Below are 16,817 nucleotides of genomic sequence, written 5' to 3'. Positions count from 1 at the left end.
CATTTTATCTGATGCATTTTTACTAGTGATTCAGAGCATCCCAGGGACAGTGGACCAGACAACAGAACACCCATCTGGAGAAAAGTGTTCACAGAGAAATGTGTTTCAGCCTTAACACTGTTCTGCTCTAGGAAAACCACTCAAGCTTCCCTTGAGCCTAAATTCTATTTCTTATAAAATGAAGAATTTGAACTAGATGAAGTCTGAAACTCCTTCCACCTTGAAATTCTATGACTCTGGAACATCTGAAACATGTTTTTTTTTTTTTTTTAACATGTTAATGTTGACATAGGAAAGGTTCAGAATTTAGGGCTGGAGAATTGTAACTCTGGCATTGTTATCGACTTTTAAACTAACTTTTGTATTTCTCAATTTCCAAATTTGCCCAGAGACCAATAGTACCAACAGGTATGTTAAGAAGCATCATGTACATAAATACCTTCACTTGAAGAATGTAGCTAAAATTTATAAAATTTACTAAAGTTTATAAAATTTCTCAGTGATAGCACAGAACACCAGGAACTCTCATTCAGCAATGACTTGAGCATTGTCCCTCTAAAGATTTTCCATGTCATTTCATTTCTTTTCATAACTAATCCAGAAAGAGATCTAATTTTCTTTTTCTTTAAAATAGAAAAACAGATACAAATTCCAGGAAACAGTTTAAATTATTTAGTATTGGTGAAATAGTACTAAAATATGATACCAGAATTATACTTACAATAGAAAAGTCAATAATTTAATGACTATGGACAAAATATCATCTTACTGATTCAAGAGTGAAAGACAAAGGCAAGGCACATTCAGCACGTATTAAAAAAAAAAAAAAGCCACCAGGTTAAATCATCCCCAAACTAAAAAGCTCAGGTACAAAAGAGGAAAAATAACATTTTCACGTAAAGACTGCTAACTCTGGGAAACGAACTAGGGGTGGTAGAAGGGGAGAAGGGCGGGGGGTGGGAGTGAATGGGTGACGGGCACTGGGGGTTATTCTGTATGTTAGTAAATTGAACACCAATAAAAAATAAATTAAAAAAAAACAAACTGAAGAAAAGAAACAAATATTGTTTTTATATTAAAAAAAACACGAATGAGCATATTTATGAAGTAGTGGTTATACAAGAACATAATTTCACTATCCGAGAAAAAAGTGGGTTGTGACAGTTGAAAGGGAAAATCCCCAGTTCTTTCAAGGCTTCTCCTATGCCCTTAAGGGGAATTGTGCATTTGCAGTTTCTTAAGTGGTATTCACTGGCTGAGGAAATGAAAACACTTTTTCTTTGAGGGAGTTCCTGAAGCATCCTCTCCTCAGAAAAAAGAAAAAAATTGGGGCGCCTGGGCGGCTCAGTCTGTTAAGGTCCCACTCTTGGTTTGGCTCACATCATGATCTCAGGGTCCTGAGATACAGCCCCAAGTCAGGCTCCTCTCAGCACAGAATCTGCTTGAGATTTTCTGCTTCTTCCTCTTCCTCTGCCCTTCCCCCTGCTCTCTCTCTCTCTCTCTCTCTCTCTCAAATAAATATATGAAACCTTCATTAAATTTATTTATTTATTTACTTATTTATTCATTTATTTATTTATCTTTAACTGGATAGCTACATACAAAAGAATGGAACTGAATTACTTTCTTACACCATATACAAAAATAAACACAAAATGGATTAAAGGCCTAAGCGCAAGACCTGTAACCATAAAACGCCTAGAAGAAATCATAGGTAGTAATCTGACATCAGCGTAAGCAACATTTTTCTAGATATGTCTCCATAGGCAAGGGAAACAAAAGCAAGAAGAAACTACTGGTACTACCCCCAAATTAAAAGCTTCTGCACAGCAAAGGAAACCATCAACAAAACAAAAACACAACGTACTGAATGGAAGAGGACATTTGCAAAAAATATATCCAGAAAGGGATTAATATCCAAAATATATAAAGAACTCACACAACTCAACACCAGAAAAACAAATAATCTGATTTAAAAATGGGCATAGAACCTAAATAGACATTTTTTCAAAGAAGACATATGAATGGCCAAGTCATATTAAACGATGCTCAACCTCACTGATCATCAAAGAAATGTAAATCAAAACCTCAATGAGATATCACTCCATTCCTGTCACAATGTCTAGTATCAAAAAGACAAGAAATAACATGTGTTGGTGAGGATGTGGAGGAAAAGGAATCCCTGTGCCCTGTTGGTGGGAATGCAAATTGGTGTAGCCACTGTGGAAAACAGTATGGACGGTCTTCAAAAAATTAAAAAACAGAAATATCAAACAATCTAGTAATGCCACTACTGGGTATTTACCCAAAGAAAATGAAAGCACTAATTCAAAAACCCCTATGTTTATTGCAGCTTCACTTGTAATAACCAAGATATAAAAGTAACCTACGTGTCCATCGGCAGATGAATGGATAATGAAGAAGTGGTATTTTATACAACAGAATACTATTCAGCTGAATAAAAACAAATTGAAATCTTGCCATTTGTGACAATATGGATGGACCTAGAGGGTATTATGTTAAGGGAAATAAATCAGACAGAGAAAGACAAATACCATATGAGTTTACTTATACATGTAAACTAAAAACAAAACAAACAAACAAAAACCAGACTCTTAAATACAAGAACAAACTAGTAGTTCCCAGAGGGGAGATGGATCGGGGTGGAGAGGGGGGAGGGGATGGGTAAAAGAGATAAATGGGATTAAGAGGTATAAACTTTCAGTTATAAAATAAGTCAAAGAGATGAAAAGTACAGCATAGGGTATGTAATCAATAACATGGTTAACGTATTGTGACAGATGGTGACCACATTTATCATGGTGAGCACTGAGTTTTGTATAGAATTGTCAAATAACTGTTGCACATCTGAAACTAATATAACATTGTATGCTAATCATACTTCATAAATCTATCTATCTATCTATCTATCTATCATCTATCTATCTATCTGTCTATCTATCTATCTATATTTTAAAGCCTTAGCAACTGAAAGGGCCATATTTTGGAATCAGATCTAGGCCCTACTTGTTGCTAGGTGTATGATATTGGATACTGGATTTCTTCAGAAAGTGGGGACAATAAATCTCTCAGGGATCTGTTGTGAAAGGTGAATACAATCATATCAAATCCCTGTTAGAGTGTCCAACACAAAAATGATCCTCTGTGTTTTCTTTACTTTTTTCTAGCTTGCATATTCATCATTTAATTTGTCATGTAAACTACTAGTAGAGATTGGTTTGAATATCCTTCAGGTATCATCGTAGGCCTACTTATTCCTCTTCATTGCTACTTATCTTCATATTTATCTAAGAGTGCTCCACAGAAAACTCTTAGAGGAAAAAATAAAGGATTCACAATTATATCTTGGTGCTAAGCAAGACTTACTTTTTAAAAAGTTCTTCCTCTACAAATATTTTATTTGTAATCATTGATTAGTATTTAACTTGTGCAATAGAAGTGGTAAATAAACAATCGCAAAGTAGTGAGTTCCATATTTAATTAAATTAGAGTTATAACTTTGAAACACTATATCTAAGTTCCTGAAGTTTAAAAATTAACTCGAAGAAGAAGAATTCAACCAGCAACCAGTTTTTCATTATAAAAGATGAGATAGCATGAAAAATCAGAATCTACAGTCCAAAGATTTGGAAAATAAAAAGATTTATTTTCTTTTATAAAATCTCCCCAAATAAACTTTAAAAATAAAGTAATAAAAATAGCTAATGAAAATACTACATTTTTCAAATGGTAAGGAGTTTCAAAGTGGTCAAAAAAAAGGGAAAAAAGTAAACTACCTACAGTACATAAGAAAAGCTTTTTAAAATGTTTCTCATTTAAAAACAAAATTAAACCATACAGAAAAACAAAAAAGTATCAACAAATCTGAAATTCTAATACCCAAATCTAAATGCTGTTAACATTTTGGTAAATGTCTTTCTAGAAAAGGCTCTCTAAATATGTTAATGAGATCACACTATTTATATTATAACTTGTAATTTCCACAACATATTTGGGACATTTTTCAAAGTAAATAATTATAGATTTTTAAAAATAATTATAGATATTTAACAACTTTTTAACATTGCATAGTACTTCATTGTTAGTTTTTTAACATAATTTATATAGCTAGTTCATTTTTGTAGCAGAGTTTCTATTTTCTTTCCCATTTTTTTTCTATTAAAATAATGCTGCAGGGGCACTTGGTGGGCTCAGTCAGTTAAGCATCTGCCTTCAGCTCAGGTCATGATCTGGGATCAGTTTGCATTAGGCTCCCTGCTCAGGGGAAAGTCTGCTTCTCCCTCTCTTTCTGCCCCTCTCCCCTGCTCGTGTTCTCTCTCTTTCAAATAAATAAAATCTTTAAAAGAAAATAGTGCTCGGACGCTGAGCAGTTGAGCATCTGCCTTCAGCTCAGGGTGTGATCCTGGGTCTGGAGATTGAGTCCCACATCGGGCTCCCCACAGGGAGCCTGCTTCTCCCTCTGCCTATGTCTCTGCCTCTCTATGTCTCTCATGAATAAAAAAAAAACTAAAATCTTTTAAAAATAAAAAATTTTTAAATTAAAAAATAGTGCTGTGGGGGTGCCTGAGTGGCTCAGTCGGTTAAGTACCTGCCTTTGGCTCAGGTCATGATCCCAGGGTTCTGAGATTGAACCCCACGTGAGGCTCCCTACTCAGCAGATTGCCTACTTCTCCTTCTCCCTCTGCCACTCCCCCTGCTTATTCTATCTCTCTCTCTCAAGTAAATAAATAAAATATAAAAAAATAATGCTGCAATTAATATCCTTATGTGGACATCTTTTAGCATATAATTTTCTAGAAGATAGGAAATTTTCACATTTTATGTTTGCATTTTTTTATTTTTTAAATTATTTTTAAATTATTTTTAAATTTGTATTTTTTTTTATTATTATTATTTTTTACATTTGCATTTTACATTTTGGTACATATTTCCAAAAGGGCCATTAGGAAACTTCAACCAACAGCCACATATAAGTCTTTTTAAAAAGTGCATTAGGTTTTTAGGGTCTTAAGATAGAGAATGGATACAAACAGTTTGACTTACCTATTTCTTGCCCACTCCTAAAACCCAGTTATATTAAATAGCATTAAATAGATACAACAACAAACAGCCTCCAGTTTTTTTCCTAGGACAGGTAACATAATGGGAAGTGCCAATTATAATGACTTGATTTGTACTGCTCCTGGCAGTTACAAAACACTTTCATCTTCATTATGTTGTCTGATGTCTCAAAAATTCTGTAAGATAGGCCAGGCTGGAATCATCATCTTTATTTTACAAATAAAGAACAGAGGCCCAGGTAGGTCACTTCTCAGTATATACTGCCAGGAGTTAGCTTTGAGCCAGTCTGTGGTCCTCGGACTGATGGGCCTGTCTTCCCATCGGGCCATGCATACCATGGGTGCCTTTATAACCCAGCACTACTGCCTCTATGTTAACATAAGGTGGGGGAGTAGGTCACCCACAGGTTTTATCAGTGTCAACTTAGACTCTATATTGATAGCTCTTGACAGATCTGGGCATTCCTCTTTCCCAGCATAGGTCTGAATTAGTGCTGTCACTGAAGTAATTGCAAGGGCCTCCCTCATAATAATCCGGCTTCTTTAGTCAGTGGATTTGAGGTCTGCCTATTGGCTAGGTATAGAAATTAGGCAAAGAATCGTGGCTTTCCATTGTAGAGGGAGATTTTACCTTTCTGTTCATCCTTTCTTGATTTCTTTGGATTACATATTAACCAATACCCTTCTTGGCTGTGCAATAAAAAATACCATATCGTAGTCCTTCTGAACACTCTTTTATGATTTATCTCCATAGATTAATGAATCAGTCCTCCTGGCTGCTATTCCATCCTTGTTGTCCATTATAGCAATTACTCCCACTTCCTTCTGAGAGTTAAGTGCAGCCTCTTGGCCTCTGTTATTTTGAAACTATTATCCTCATTGTTACCAAGGAGCAGCATCTCCTGTCATCAGTCGAAGCCGATCGAAGCCTATAGAGGTCAGTGACCACTTAGTTTCTCAACAATGCCCATGCCCCTCAGGTACAGATTGGCCTCAGCTTTGCCCCTTGGAACAGCAACTGTATCATAGAGTGCCACATTTTCCTCTGCAACATAGAGGCAGGACTCAAAAATTTTGAGACCCCCTTGAATCAGTCTTATTCTATTCAAGCTGCTATAAAAGAATACTACAGACTGGGTGGCTTATAAACAGCAGAAATTTGGTCAGCCAAGGTGACTCACCGGCTTAGCACCGCCTTTGGCCCAGGGCGTGATCCTGGAGACCCAGGATCGAGTCCCACCTCAGGCTCCCTGCATGGAGCCTGCTTCTCCCTCTGTCTGTGTCTCTGCCTCTCTCTCTCTTTCTCTGTCTCTCATGAATAAATAAATAAAATCTTTAAAAAAAAAAGGAAACAACAGAAATTTCTTTCTCACAGTCATACAGGCTGGGAAGTTCAAGATCAAGATCAAGATGCCAGTATGGTCAGGTTCTGATGAGAACCCACTTCCAACCATCTTTTTTTTTTTTTTTTTTTCTGTATCTTCACCTGGCAGAAGAGAGTGAAGGAGCTCTCTGGGGTTTCTTTTATAATAGCACTACTCCCATTTATGAGGGCTCCAACTTCATGATCTAATCACATCCCAAAGGCTCCTCTTCCAAATATGATCACATTGGACTTTGTGATTTAACATGAATTTGGGGAGGATGAAAGCATTTGAGCTATAATATGCATAGTCATTGTCTGATGGCTGCCTCTTACTTATGTGAGAGAAATATAACCTTCCAGGCAGGCAACTGCCATTTGTCTAAGAGCAATTCTCTAGAAAAAGAAGATGTGTTCTGTTAGCACAATTCACAGCACCTGGCTCAGGGAAGGGATCAACAAGATCCACCACCTTTAAAAAATACTAGGAAACCCACACTATAATTCTGAAAACTGGTAAATAAAAGCAAAGTAGCTAAGCATTTATTCTGCTTTTCCTATAAGAATTGCACTGGAAAATCAAATGTTGATGAAAGTAAGATTCTCTTTAAAGAAGTATCCCAGCTAAAAAATGAAAAGAAATGAAAAAAATTAGTATATCACCATTTTGTACCACCAGTAAACAAATGGACCTCAGTATTCATCATTAAAACTGAAAACGTCATTAAAAGACTGATAATCAGACATTATGTACCTTCCAATGAATGTAAGACATAGTTACCTATGAAGTATTCTTCCCAATAACATTGATCCTTACTCTGATGAAGCCTCTAGATACAACTATCAATTTACAGGAAATATAAAGAACATAGGAATGTGCTAAACCATATCTCACCAAAATTCAGAATATGAGAAAATATACTGGATCAATGAATTTTTTTTGGAAAAAAAATTTCAAGAAAAAAATAGAAGGAAAATCTTTTTATTGAAAGGAACTTAAGATCATATCAACTATTAACAAGGTATGAACCCTATTTCAATCCTCATGTCAATAAGCAAACCATAAAAAATAATTATAGCAAATTATAAACAATTATTGATAATGTTTCATTTTGCTCCAAACACCCCAGGCTCCTTGCTATTCTTCAAACAGGACAACTCAGTGGTTTTATACTTGCTTTGCTACCTGCCAGAAATCCTCTTGCCTGGACACTTGCATAGCTACTTACCTCATTGCTTCAAGGATTTTTCTCAAAGTCACCATCTCAAGGAACCCTTCCCCATCTCTCAACCTAAAAATTACATTTCATATCTTCTTCCTTGTTTATTTTTCCTCCTTAGCATTTATCACTATGCAATATTGTTTATACCTATTAACCTTCTTTATTGTCTAGCTCCCCAACTAAAATGTAGGAAAGAAATGCTTGTGTTTTGTCTACCTAGAAAATTTCTGGTTCATATTAGGTCCTCAATAAATATTCGTTGAATATTAAATAAATGTGGATTAATCATAGCAAAATAATATTTAAAGAAAAGCAAATCCAAAAATGTATCATTTTATAGAGTTAAAAACAACTAATATTAAAATATATGTATGTGATAAAATATATATGCACGTGCGTATGCACCTACATGCACATACAAGAAAATAAGAAAAACAAAACTCAGATGGTTATTAACAAGAGTAGAGATAGGGCATGGGAACACGTAGATTATAACTTCATAAGAAGATATGTTATTCTTAATATTCTTTATTTCATGTTGATAGTAGATTCAGATATTCATTGTATTTGTGATTACTTAAAAATGAAAATAAAACCAGCATAAAATGATACTAAATCCTAACAAAATAATATTCATTAAAAATAATTTTAGTACATCATTTACAAATACTATTACAAATCCTAAATAAAGTGCTATTAAAAAAGAATCTAATTGCATTTTAGAAGAATAATATGCTACAATCAAGAAAATTTTGTATTAGAAATACAAAAATGAATGTTAAGAAATCTACTTATATAATAGAGGAGAAAAATGACTGCTGTAATATGTCACAAAAGCAACAGACAAATTCAACATTCATTACCAATAAAAAATTTTTACAAAACAATTTTCCCAAAATTATTTATATGCATATATGTTTCAGATGTTTAATTTTAAGATGGCAGAATTAAATTTAGCATATTTAATTTTGATCCTTCCCAAAAGTTTTTTTGTTTTAGTGTTTTTTTTACACATAAACCACAAATATGGTATCTGAGCCAGTGTTCCTTGGAAAATAGAGCCCCAAGCAAACCTTACTAGCACATTATTGAGAGATTTAATTTTACGTCTCAAGAGTGAGAGCAGGGAAGTGAGGCAAGGAAGGAGGGAAACAGATAGAACATGGTGCATTGCCAAATTGGTCACAGCCTCACAAGAATGCATAATGAATTGCTCTATCACATAGAAACTATCCAGAAAGACTTTATAGCACCACCATCCCTAGGAACACTTCCTCTTTTCCATCTTATGTCTCTCACTGGGCCTAAATCAGCCACATAGAGATTAGCACTCCCTCCTCTACCACACACACTTCTAGGTTATGTTACCTAGCTCCTCTGGAGCATTTGCTAAGGAAGTGAGATCCTACGCCCAGAAGCATTACATTTCCTCTGAATCAGGGGAAACAAAAACATCTGTGGCTCAGTGACAGCAGGGACAATGGAGATTGTGCTAAAGCCTGATTTTCATCCCAGAGTAAGCTTGGGCAGTCACCAGTGTTAGGAGACAAAAATGGCAGTGGCAGCCATTAGGACTCCCCATTGAGCAAATGGATGAGGCCCAGAGGGTAGATATAGATATATAATCTAGGTAACTGCATAAACTAGTACAAAGAAAGAAAAATAAGGAAAACTAAAATTAAGTTAGAATCTGGAAATCAAATAGATTAATAGTATCTATTAATACTAATTAATACCAAATACTAATTAATACCAAACTCTAAGTGGGCAGTGCAGAAAGCTGAAAAACAAAGCACTGGGACAAACTGGTATCCTGAGGCACCTAAGAAAGATGTATGCAGTGCCCACTTCCTTTCCCTGTGATTTTCCTGGCCACCCCATCACCCTCCTTGAGTTCATCTACAAAGAAACCTCCTGAGAAACAATTTTACTTACGTTACAGAATTTTCAAAAATCTTAAGAATTAATACCACCTGTTAATTAATACCCAGAATTAATACCTCCTAGAACGGGTTTAGGGTTAATGATATGAAATGGGGAATAGTAAGGATTGAGTGAAAATGGGAAAAACAGAATTTAAATTGTCTCTTCCACTCCAAGCTGCTACATGACTATCTCATCCCCTTCTCAGAAGTCTTGATATTTAATCTATGAAGAGGGTAAAATAAAGGTTTCCTGGCTAGGAAATGCAGTTAAACAGTGGGCTACCATGGTAAAGATAGAGAACTAAATTAACTTAAGCATAGGGAATGCCAAATGCTAAGACTGCTGGCCCCCACCTCAATACCAACACAGCTTCCAGAAGGCTTGCAGCCAGTCTTCTACTTCCCAAGGCAGGAGATTAAAAGATTCTTCCCTGGCAAACCAGACCAGTTCAATACACTGACAGTTAGAGTTTCTCAAAAATGACCAGGTGACCTTATAGTGAAACTGAAAGTCAATAAAACCTACCCATATGTTCAGAGGTTCCAAAGAGCTTTTTAATCTCTTACTCTGAATCATGAGTAGAAAACTAATTATTGAGAAATCTGATTTCTAACACTGAAGATAAAAACTAAGAGGAGAAAATAGAAACTTGAGAAAAAGAGACAAAGGTTTTAAAAATCCTCCAAGAAAATCTATCACTTTTATCTTCATAGAGACAAAAGGCCTTGCATCCATAATAAAAAACATGATATCTTTAAAAAAATATTCAGAAGGGAGAGAAATGTAAAATCCAAGGAAAATAGCAACAAAATAATTACAGAATATTTCCCCAATGAAGACATGAGCTTACAGGTCAAATGGTTTCATCAAATGCCCAGTAGAGTGGGTAAAATAGATCCACACCAAAGTACATCACTGAGGACAACGAGAAGTTTCTAAGCAACTCCAGATATTAAAAAAAGGAAGAAGAATAAAAAGACTACTTATGAGGGATGAGGAATCAAAATTACTTGGAATTCTTAACAACACTGATACTATAAGACAGTGGAGTAAGGCCTCCAAAATTCTGAAGGAAAATTATTTCAGCCCACACTTATATACCCAGAAAAACTATCAAGTAGAAGCATAGAATAAAAATATTTTCACAAGTAAGAATTCAAAAATTTTACCTTCTCATAATCTTTCTGAGGAAAATCTGAAAATTGTGCTTTATAAAAATTAACAAAAGAGAGAGAAATACATGGAGTACAGAAAACAGAACACCCAATACTGGAAAGGCAAGGGAAATATCTGGAATGATGGTAAAGGTAGATCCCCAGAATGAGTACTATGTACCAGGGATAGCAAATAATCAGGATACATTATAGCAGACTGAAAAATATGTGGCCAAGGAAAGGGCACATATGTGTGACTACTGTTTCTGTCAGAATAAAACAAAAACAAAAGTTTAGTAAATGTTGGCTATTCACAATGACAAACATACGACTGAACTGAAAGTAACTGATTCAACAATAAAGAAGTAGGTCCTAGAAAATTGTTACAGGAAAACCTCATATTTTTCTTTACTTTTAATTTCAGTAAATGCCTTATGCTCTACATAGACTGCAATGCAGAAAAATGAACAGATATGAAAGAATTTTACTCTATATACTTACTTACAAATGCCTAGTATGCCTCTGGGACAATACGGGGAAAAAAATCTGTCTCTAACAATGCCTCCCCCCCCAGGAGAACATCTAGGTATATTAGGAACAGAGGTATAAGAGTCACTTTTCAGGATTTGCCCTTTTGTTTTTGTGTACCATAGACATGTATTAAATTTTCAAAAACTATTATAATGAAATCCTTTACATTTATTTATGACAGGACTCTGTGTGTGTGTGTATGTGTGTGTGTTTAAAGGTAAGATATATAAACATAAATAATCCAACAGAAGAAATGGGCAAAGAAAAGGCCAGATAGTTCAGTGAAGAAGAAATAAAAGGACTTAAAAAAATAACAAAAAATGTCCAACTATTATCATAATTACAGGATGCAAATAAAATTAAGGAAACACTATTTTTCCATCCAATAGATTGGCAAAGATTAAACATTTGATGACACCCAGTGTTGGCAATATTTTGGAGACTGCCATACTCTACAGATTGGGTATAAATTAGTGCAATGTTTCAGAGGGTATTTTGGCAATATATATAAAAATTTTATATGCATATACTCTATTACTTCTAGGAATTTACCCAAAAGTACCTATAACACAAAGGCTTAAAAATATATGTTCATAGAAAAACTGTAGGAAGAAAAACTTAAAACAACTTGAATGTTACTAGTTTAAATACAATTTGCTATATCCATACAATGAAATATTTTGTACCCTTTAAAATTGTGAATAGATCCATATATATTGCCATGCAAAGATGTCTAAGTTATATAGTAACTGAACAAAGCATGTAGCATTATCCCCCCACTCCCCCCCACCCTGGAACAATACGGTTTACACTGAATAGGTCCACTTATATGGGGATTTTTTTTATATAGTAGGGGATTATAAATGTATTTTTTCTTATGATTTTCTTAATAACATTTTTTTGTCTAGCTTACTTTATTGTAAGAATACAATATATAATAAATATAACATACAAAATGTCTGTTAATTGATTGTTAGCAATAAGTCTTCCAGTCAACAGTAAGCTATTAATAGTTTAAGTTTTGAGGGAGTCAAAAGTTTTAGGTGGATTTTCTACTGCGTGGGGATCAGCACCTCTAAACCCCATGCTATTCAAGGATCACCTGTAGATATATTTAAAACGTGTATGTGTGTGTGTGTATATATATGTGTGTGTGTGTGTGTGTGTGTGTGTGTTTGTATGTTTTTAAGTGCACAAAAATTTCTGGAAAGATACATCAGAAAATGTTAAGAAGGAGTACTTCCGGAATGTGAAATTGTGAATCAAGTGGGAAAGGCAAGAGATTTACTTTTCAATTTTTACCCCTCTATGCTGCCTGACTTTTCTACCATTTGTCTTTTGTACATCTAATGTTAAATCTATGAAGAAGAAAAGGCAGAGAAGATTTTATCTAGCTTTTCAACAAAAGAACAATTTCATGCCCTCTGTGTCACAAATAATCATCATTTCCAGGCATATCTCAGCTAAAGCTGAGAAATAAAAGATAATACTAAAAATTCCACTGAATGGATTGACTTGTTTTATGGTATATTTTGCTACGAAATCATCTTGGCAGATCCACTGAGATGCAAAAATTCTACATGACCCATCTTAGGCTAATTTATAGGAGAGGTAAGGATAAATAACTCCTATACTCGCTATTTTTCTAACCAACATCCAATTTTCATTGCTTAACAGTCTAGCACTCCAAGATTTAATGCAGTATTTATCCAAATGTAAATATAAGTATTTCTTAATTTAAAAAACAAAAACAACAAATGTTTTCTTGGCCTCAAATACAGGTACTCTTTGCAAATGTTGACTGTTTCCAAATCTAGGCAAAAAAATATTCTGTATATAATCAAAATTCAGATTTTTACAGCTAACTATAACTCCTTCACCTACATGCCTGATATCTAAGCATATGATAAGCACTTCTGTATTCATCATGAAGAATGTCTCCATTTTTGCACTGCACAACAAATTCATCTCTAATTTTTTTGTTGTCTAACCCCAGTCAAGAGCTTCCTTGAAATGGTCTATATTCTAGTGGATTAAAGGACATTTCTCTGAGCCATGTCCAATCTCATTATTTTACCTGGAAAATATGGTCCCAGTTACTGCAAGAGAGTGGTACACACAGAAATGTACCATCAGATCCTCCTTCAAGGAAAGTCTTGTTGCCAGCTGCTGGGAGCATCATCAGCAGACAACTTCTAGCTCTCAAATGTTTCAGGGACCACTTGAGTCCAGATAGGCCCAATGTCATACCCTTTCAGGAGCATCCCACAACCAGTGACTGATTGAGTTAGGGAGATGAAGTCCTAGGCATTCTGGAAAAACCATTTTAACTCTAAAACTCCCCAAGGGGGTGGTCTGAGGCTGAAGGGACTGCATCAGTTTGACTTCTTCTGCTGCCCAATCCTGCATTCAACCTCTCCCATCCACAGATGTTCATCTCAAGGACATACTCAATAAACATTCTCAACACTATAAACAGTCCTCAGAGTCAGCTTCCTGGGCAACTTAAATTGTGTCACCTGGAATCAACCTGTCATTGTCCCATTGATTTTCATCAATGTCCAGTATATGAAAGGACCAAGAATGCTCATGATTTTTTAAATTCATTAGTAAAACATCATAATTTTCTCACAGCAAGACAGGGAACAAACCCTGGTGAGAATGCTTCTGTAAAGAGACCAGTATCCATCATGATTCAGGCAAAGTCAACATAAAAGACCAGGAATAGAAACATATCCAATAAGTTCTACACCACAGTGGTGATGCATATGTGTATTTACCCAAAGAATTGAAAACACTAATTCAAAAAGATATATTCACCCCTATATATTACAATATTATTTAAAATAGCCAAATTATGGAATTAGCCCAGTGTTCATCCATAGATGAATGAATAAAGAGGAAGATATCATATATATACAATGGAACATACTCAGCCATGAAAAAGAATGAAATCGTGCCATATGCAACAATGTGGATGGACCTAAATAGTGTAATGGTTAGTGAAGTAAGTCAGTCAGAGAAAGAAATATACTGTATGATTTCACTCAAATGTGAAATTTAAGAGACAAAGAAAAAAGAGACAAACCAAAACACAGACTCTTAACTATAGAGAACAAATTGGTGGTTACCAGACTGGAGGTGGGTTGTGGGTATGGGTGAAATAGGTGAAGGGAATTAAGAGTATATTTATCTTGATGAGTACTCAGTAATGCATAGAATTGTTGAATCACTATATTGTACACCTGAAATGAAATATAACACTGTATATTAGATATAATAGAATTAATTTTTTTAAATTGTTGCTAAAGATTTTTTAACTAACATGCTTTTCATAACTCTAGATATAAGCTAGCTTTAAAAATTCATTCACTTATTCATTCATGTATACACTCAAAAAATGTTGTTAACCTGTCAAAATCTTGATGATGTTTTTTGAAGAAATGGAAAAACCCATCCTAAAATTCATATGGAATCTCAAAGGACCTTGAATACCCAAAACATTCTTGAAAAGAAGAACAAATTAGAGATCTCCATAATTTCTGATTTCAAAACTTATTATAAAGCTACAGTCATCAAAAATGTAGTATTGGTATTAAAAACAGATATATAAATGAATAGAATAGAACAGAGACCCCAAAAATAAACCCTCAATATATGGCCAAATGATTTTTGACAAGGGTGTAAAGATTGTTCAATGAGGAAAGGATAGTCTTCAATAAGTGGTGCTGGGAAAACTGGATATCCACATGCAAAAGAAGGAAATTGGACCTCATATACCATATACCAAAAGTTAAGTCAAAATATGCATATGAAAAAGTAAGTTAAATGGCTTAAATATAAAATTATGAGAAGAAAACATAGTAGAAAAGATTAAGGGAGCTGAATTTGGCAATGATTTCTTGGATATGACACCAAATGTGCAGGTAGCAACAATAACAATAAAAATAGATAAACTGGACTCCATCAAAATAAAAATTTTTGTGCATCAAAGAACACTATCAACAGAATAGAAAGGCAACCCATGGAATAGGAGAAAATATTTGCAAATCACATTCTTAAAAAGGGTTAATATCCAGAAAATATATATTATATATTTATATATTAAATGATTGTATATTATATATATTAGATGAATATACTTTTATTTTTTAAAATATATATTCATTTTAAAAATCCTACAATTCAAGGACAAAAAAACAATTTTTTTAAAATGGGCAAAAGATTTTTTTTTGATTCTACTTATTTATTCATGAGAAATACAGAGAGAGAGGAAAGACACAGTCAGAGAGAAGCAGACTCCTTGCAGGGAGCCTGAGATGGGACTCGATCCCAGGACCAGGATCATGCCCTGAGGTAAAGGCAGATGCTCAACTGCTGAGCCACCCAGGCATCCCTGGGCAAAGGATTTGAATGGATATGTCTCCAAAGAGGTATATGAATGGCTGAGAAGCACATGAAAAAAGGCTCAATATTGCTAACCAATAGGAAAATGCAAATCAAAACTATAGTGAGATACCACCCCTTATCCAACAAGGTGGCTATTATCAAAACACAAAATGACAAATGTTGGCAAGGATATAGAAAAATTAGAACCTTTGTACACTGCTGGGGGAAAATGTAAAAGTAGTTAAGCTGCTATGGAAAACACTATGGAGATTGCCTCCAAAATTAAAAAGTTAAAATTCCCATATGATCCAGCAATTCAGCTCTGGGTATATAGGCACAAGAATTGAAAGCACAGACTCAAACAGATCATCGTCCACTTGATTCATAGCAGCATATTCACAATACTCAAAAAGCGGAAACAACTCAAGTGTCCATTGACAGAAGAATGGATAAGAAAAATACAGTATATAAATACTAGGGAATACCATCCAGCCTTTAAAAGGAAGGAATTTCTGATACAGGCTACAACATGGATGAATCTTCAGGACATTATATTAAGGAAAATATGCCGGTCACATGCAAAAAAACATCTCAACAATTGCTGTATGATTCCACTTATAGGAGGTACCTAGAGTACTCAAATTCATAGAGACAGAAAGTAGAGTGGTAGTTGTCAGGGCTAGGGGGAGGGAGGATAGCGAGTTGTTTAATGGGTATGATGTTTTAATTTTACACGTTGAAAAGTTCTGAGGATGGATGGTGGTGGTTACAGAACAATGTGAATGTACTTAATGATACTGAACTGTACACTTGAAAATGATTACAATGGTCAATTTTATGCTATGTATATTTTACCATGATTTTTTTTGAAAAATACATTTTTAGTAACCAAATATTGCTAGCTCTGTACAAGACTCAGATAACTTACAGTATAGTAGGAAAGAAAGAGAAAAATAAATTATCACAAAACAACAGGCACCATAATGGAGTTATTCACACCTTGGTAGCCCAGGGAAGAGAAAGAGAGTCAAGGATGGAGTGCTGTTATGTTTCATTTTATAGAATTAGCTATGACCTGAATATATTCAATGATTCATTCAAAAAAAGACTTACTGAACAACTACTTTCAGTCAGACACTCTTGCATGGAA

This window comes from Canis lupus, chromosome 27 (genome assembly GCF_011100685.1).
Source record: "Canis lupus familiaris isolate Mischka breed German Shepherd chromosome 27, alternate assembly UU_Cfam_GSD_1.0, whole genome shotgun sequence".
Taxonomy (NCBI): Eukaryota; Metazoa; Chordata; class Mammalia; order Carnivora; family Canidae; genus Canis; species Canis lupus.
Note: the sequence above shows the minus strand (reverse complement) of the source record.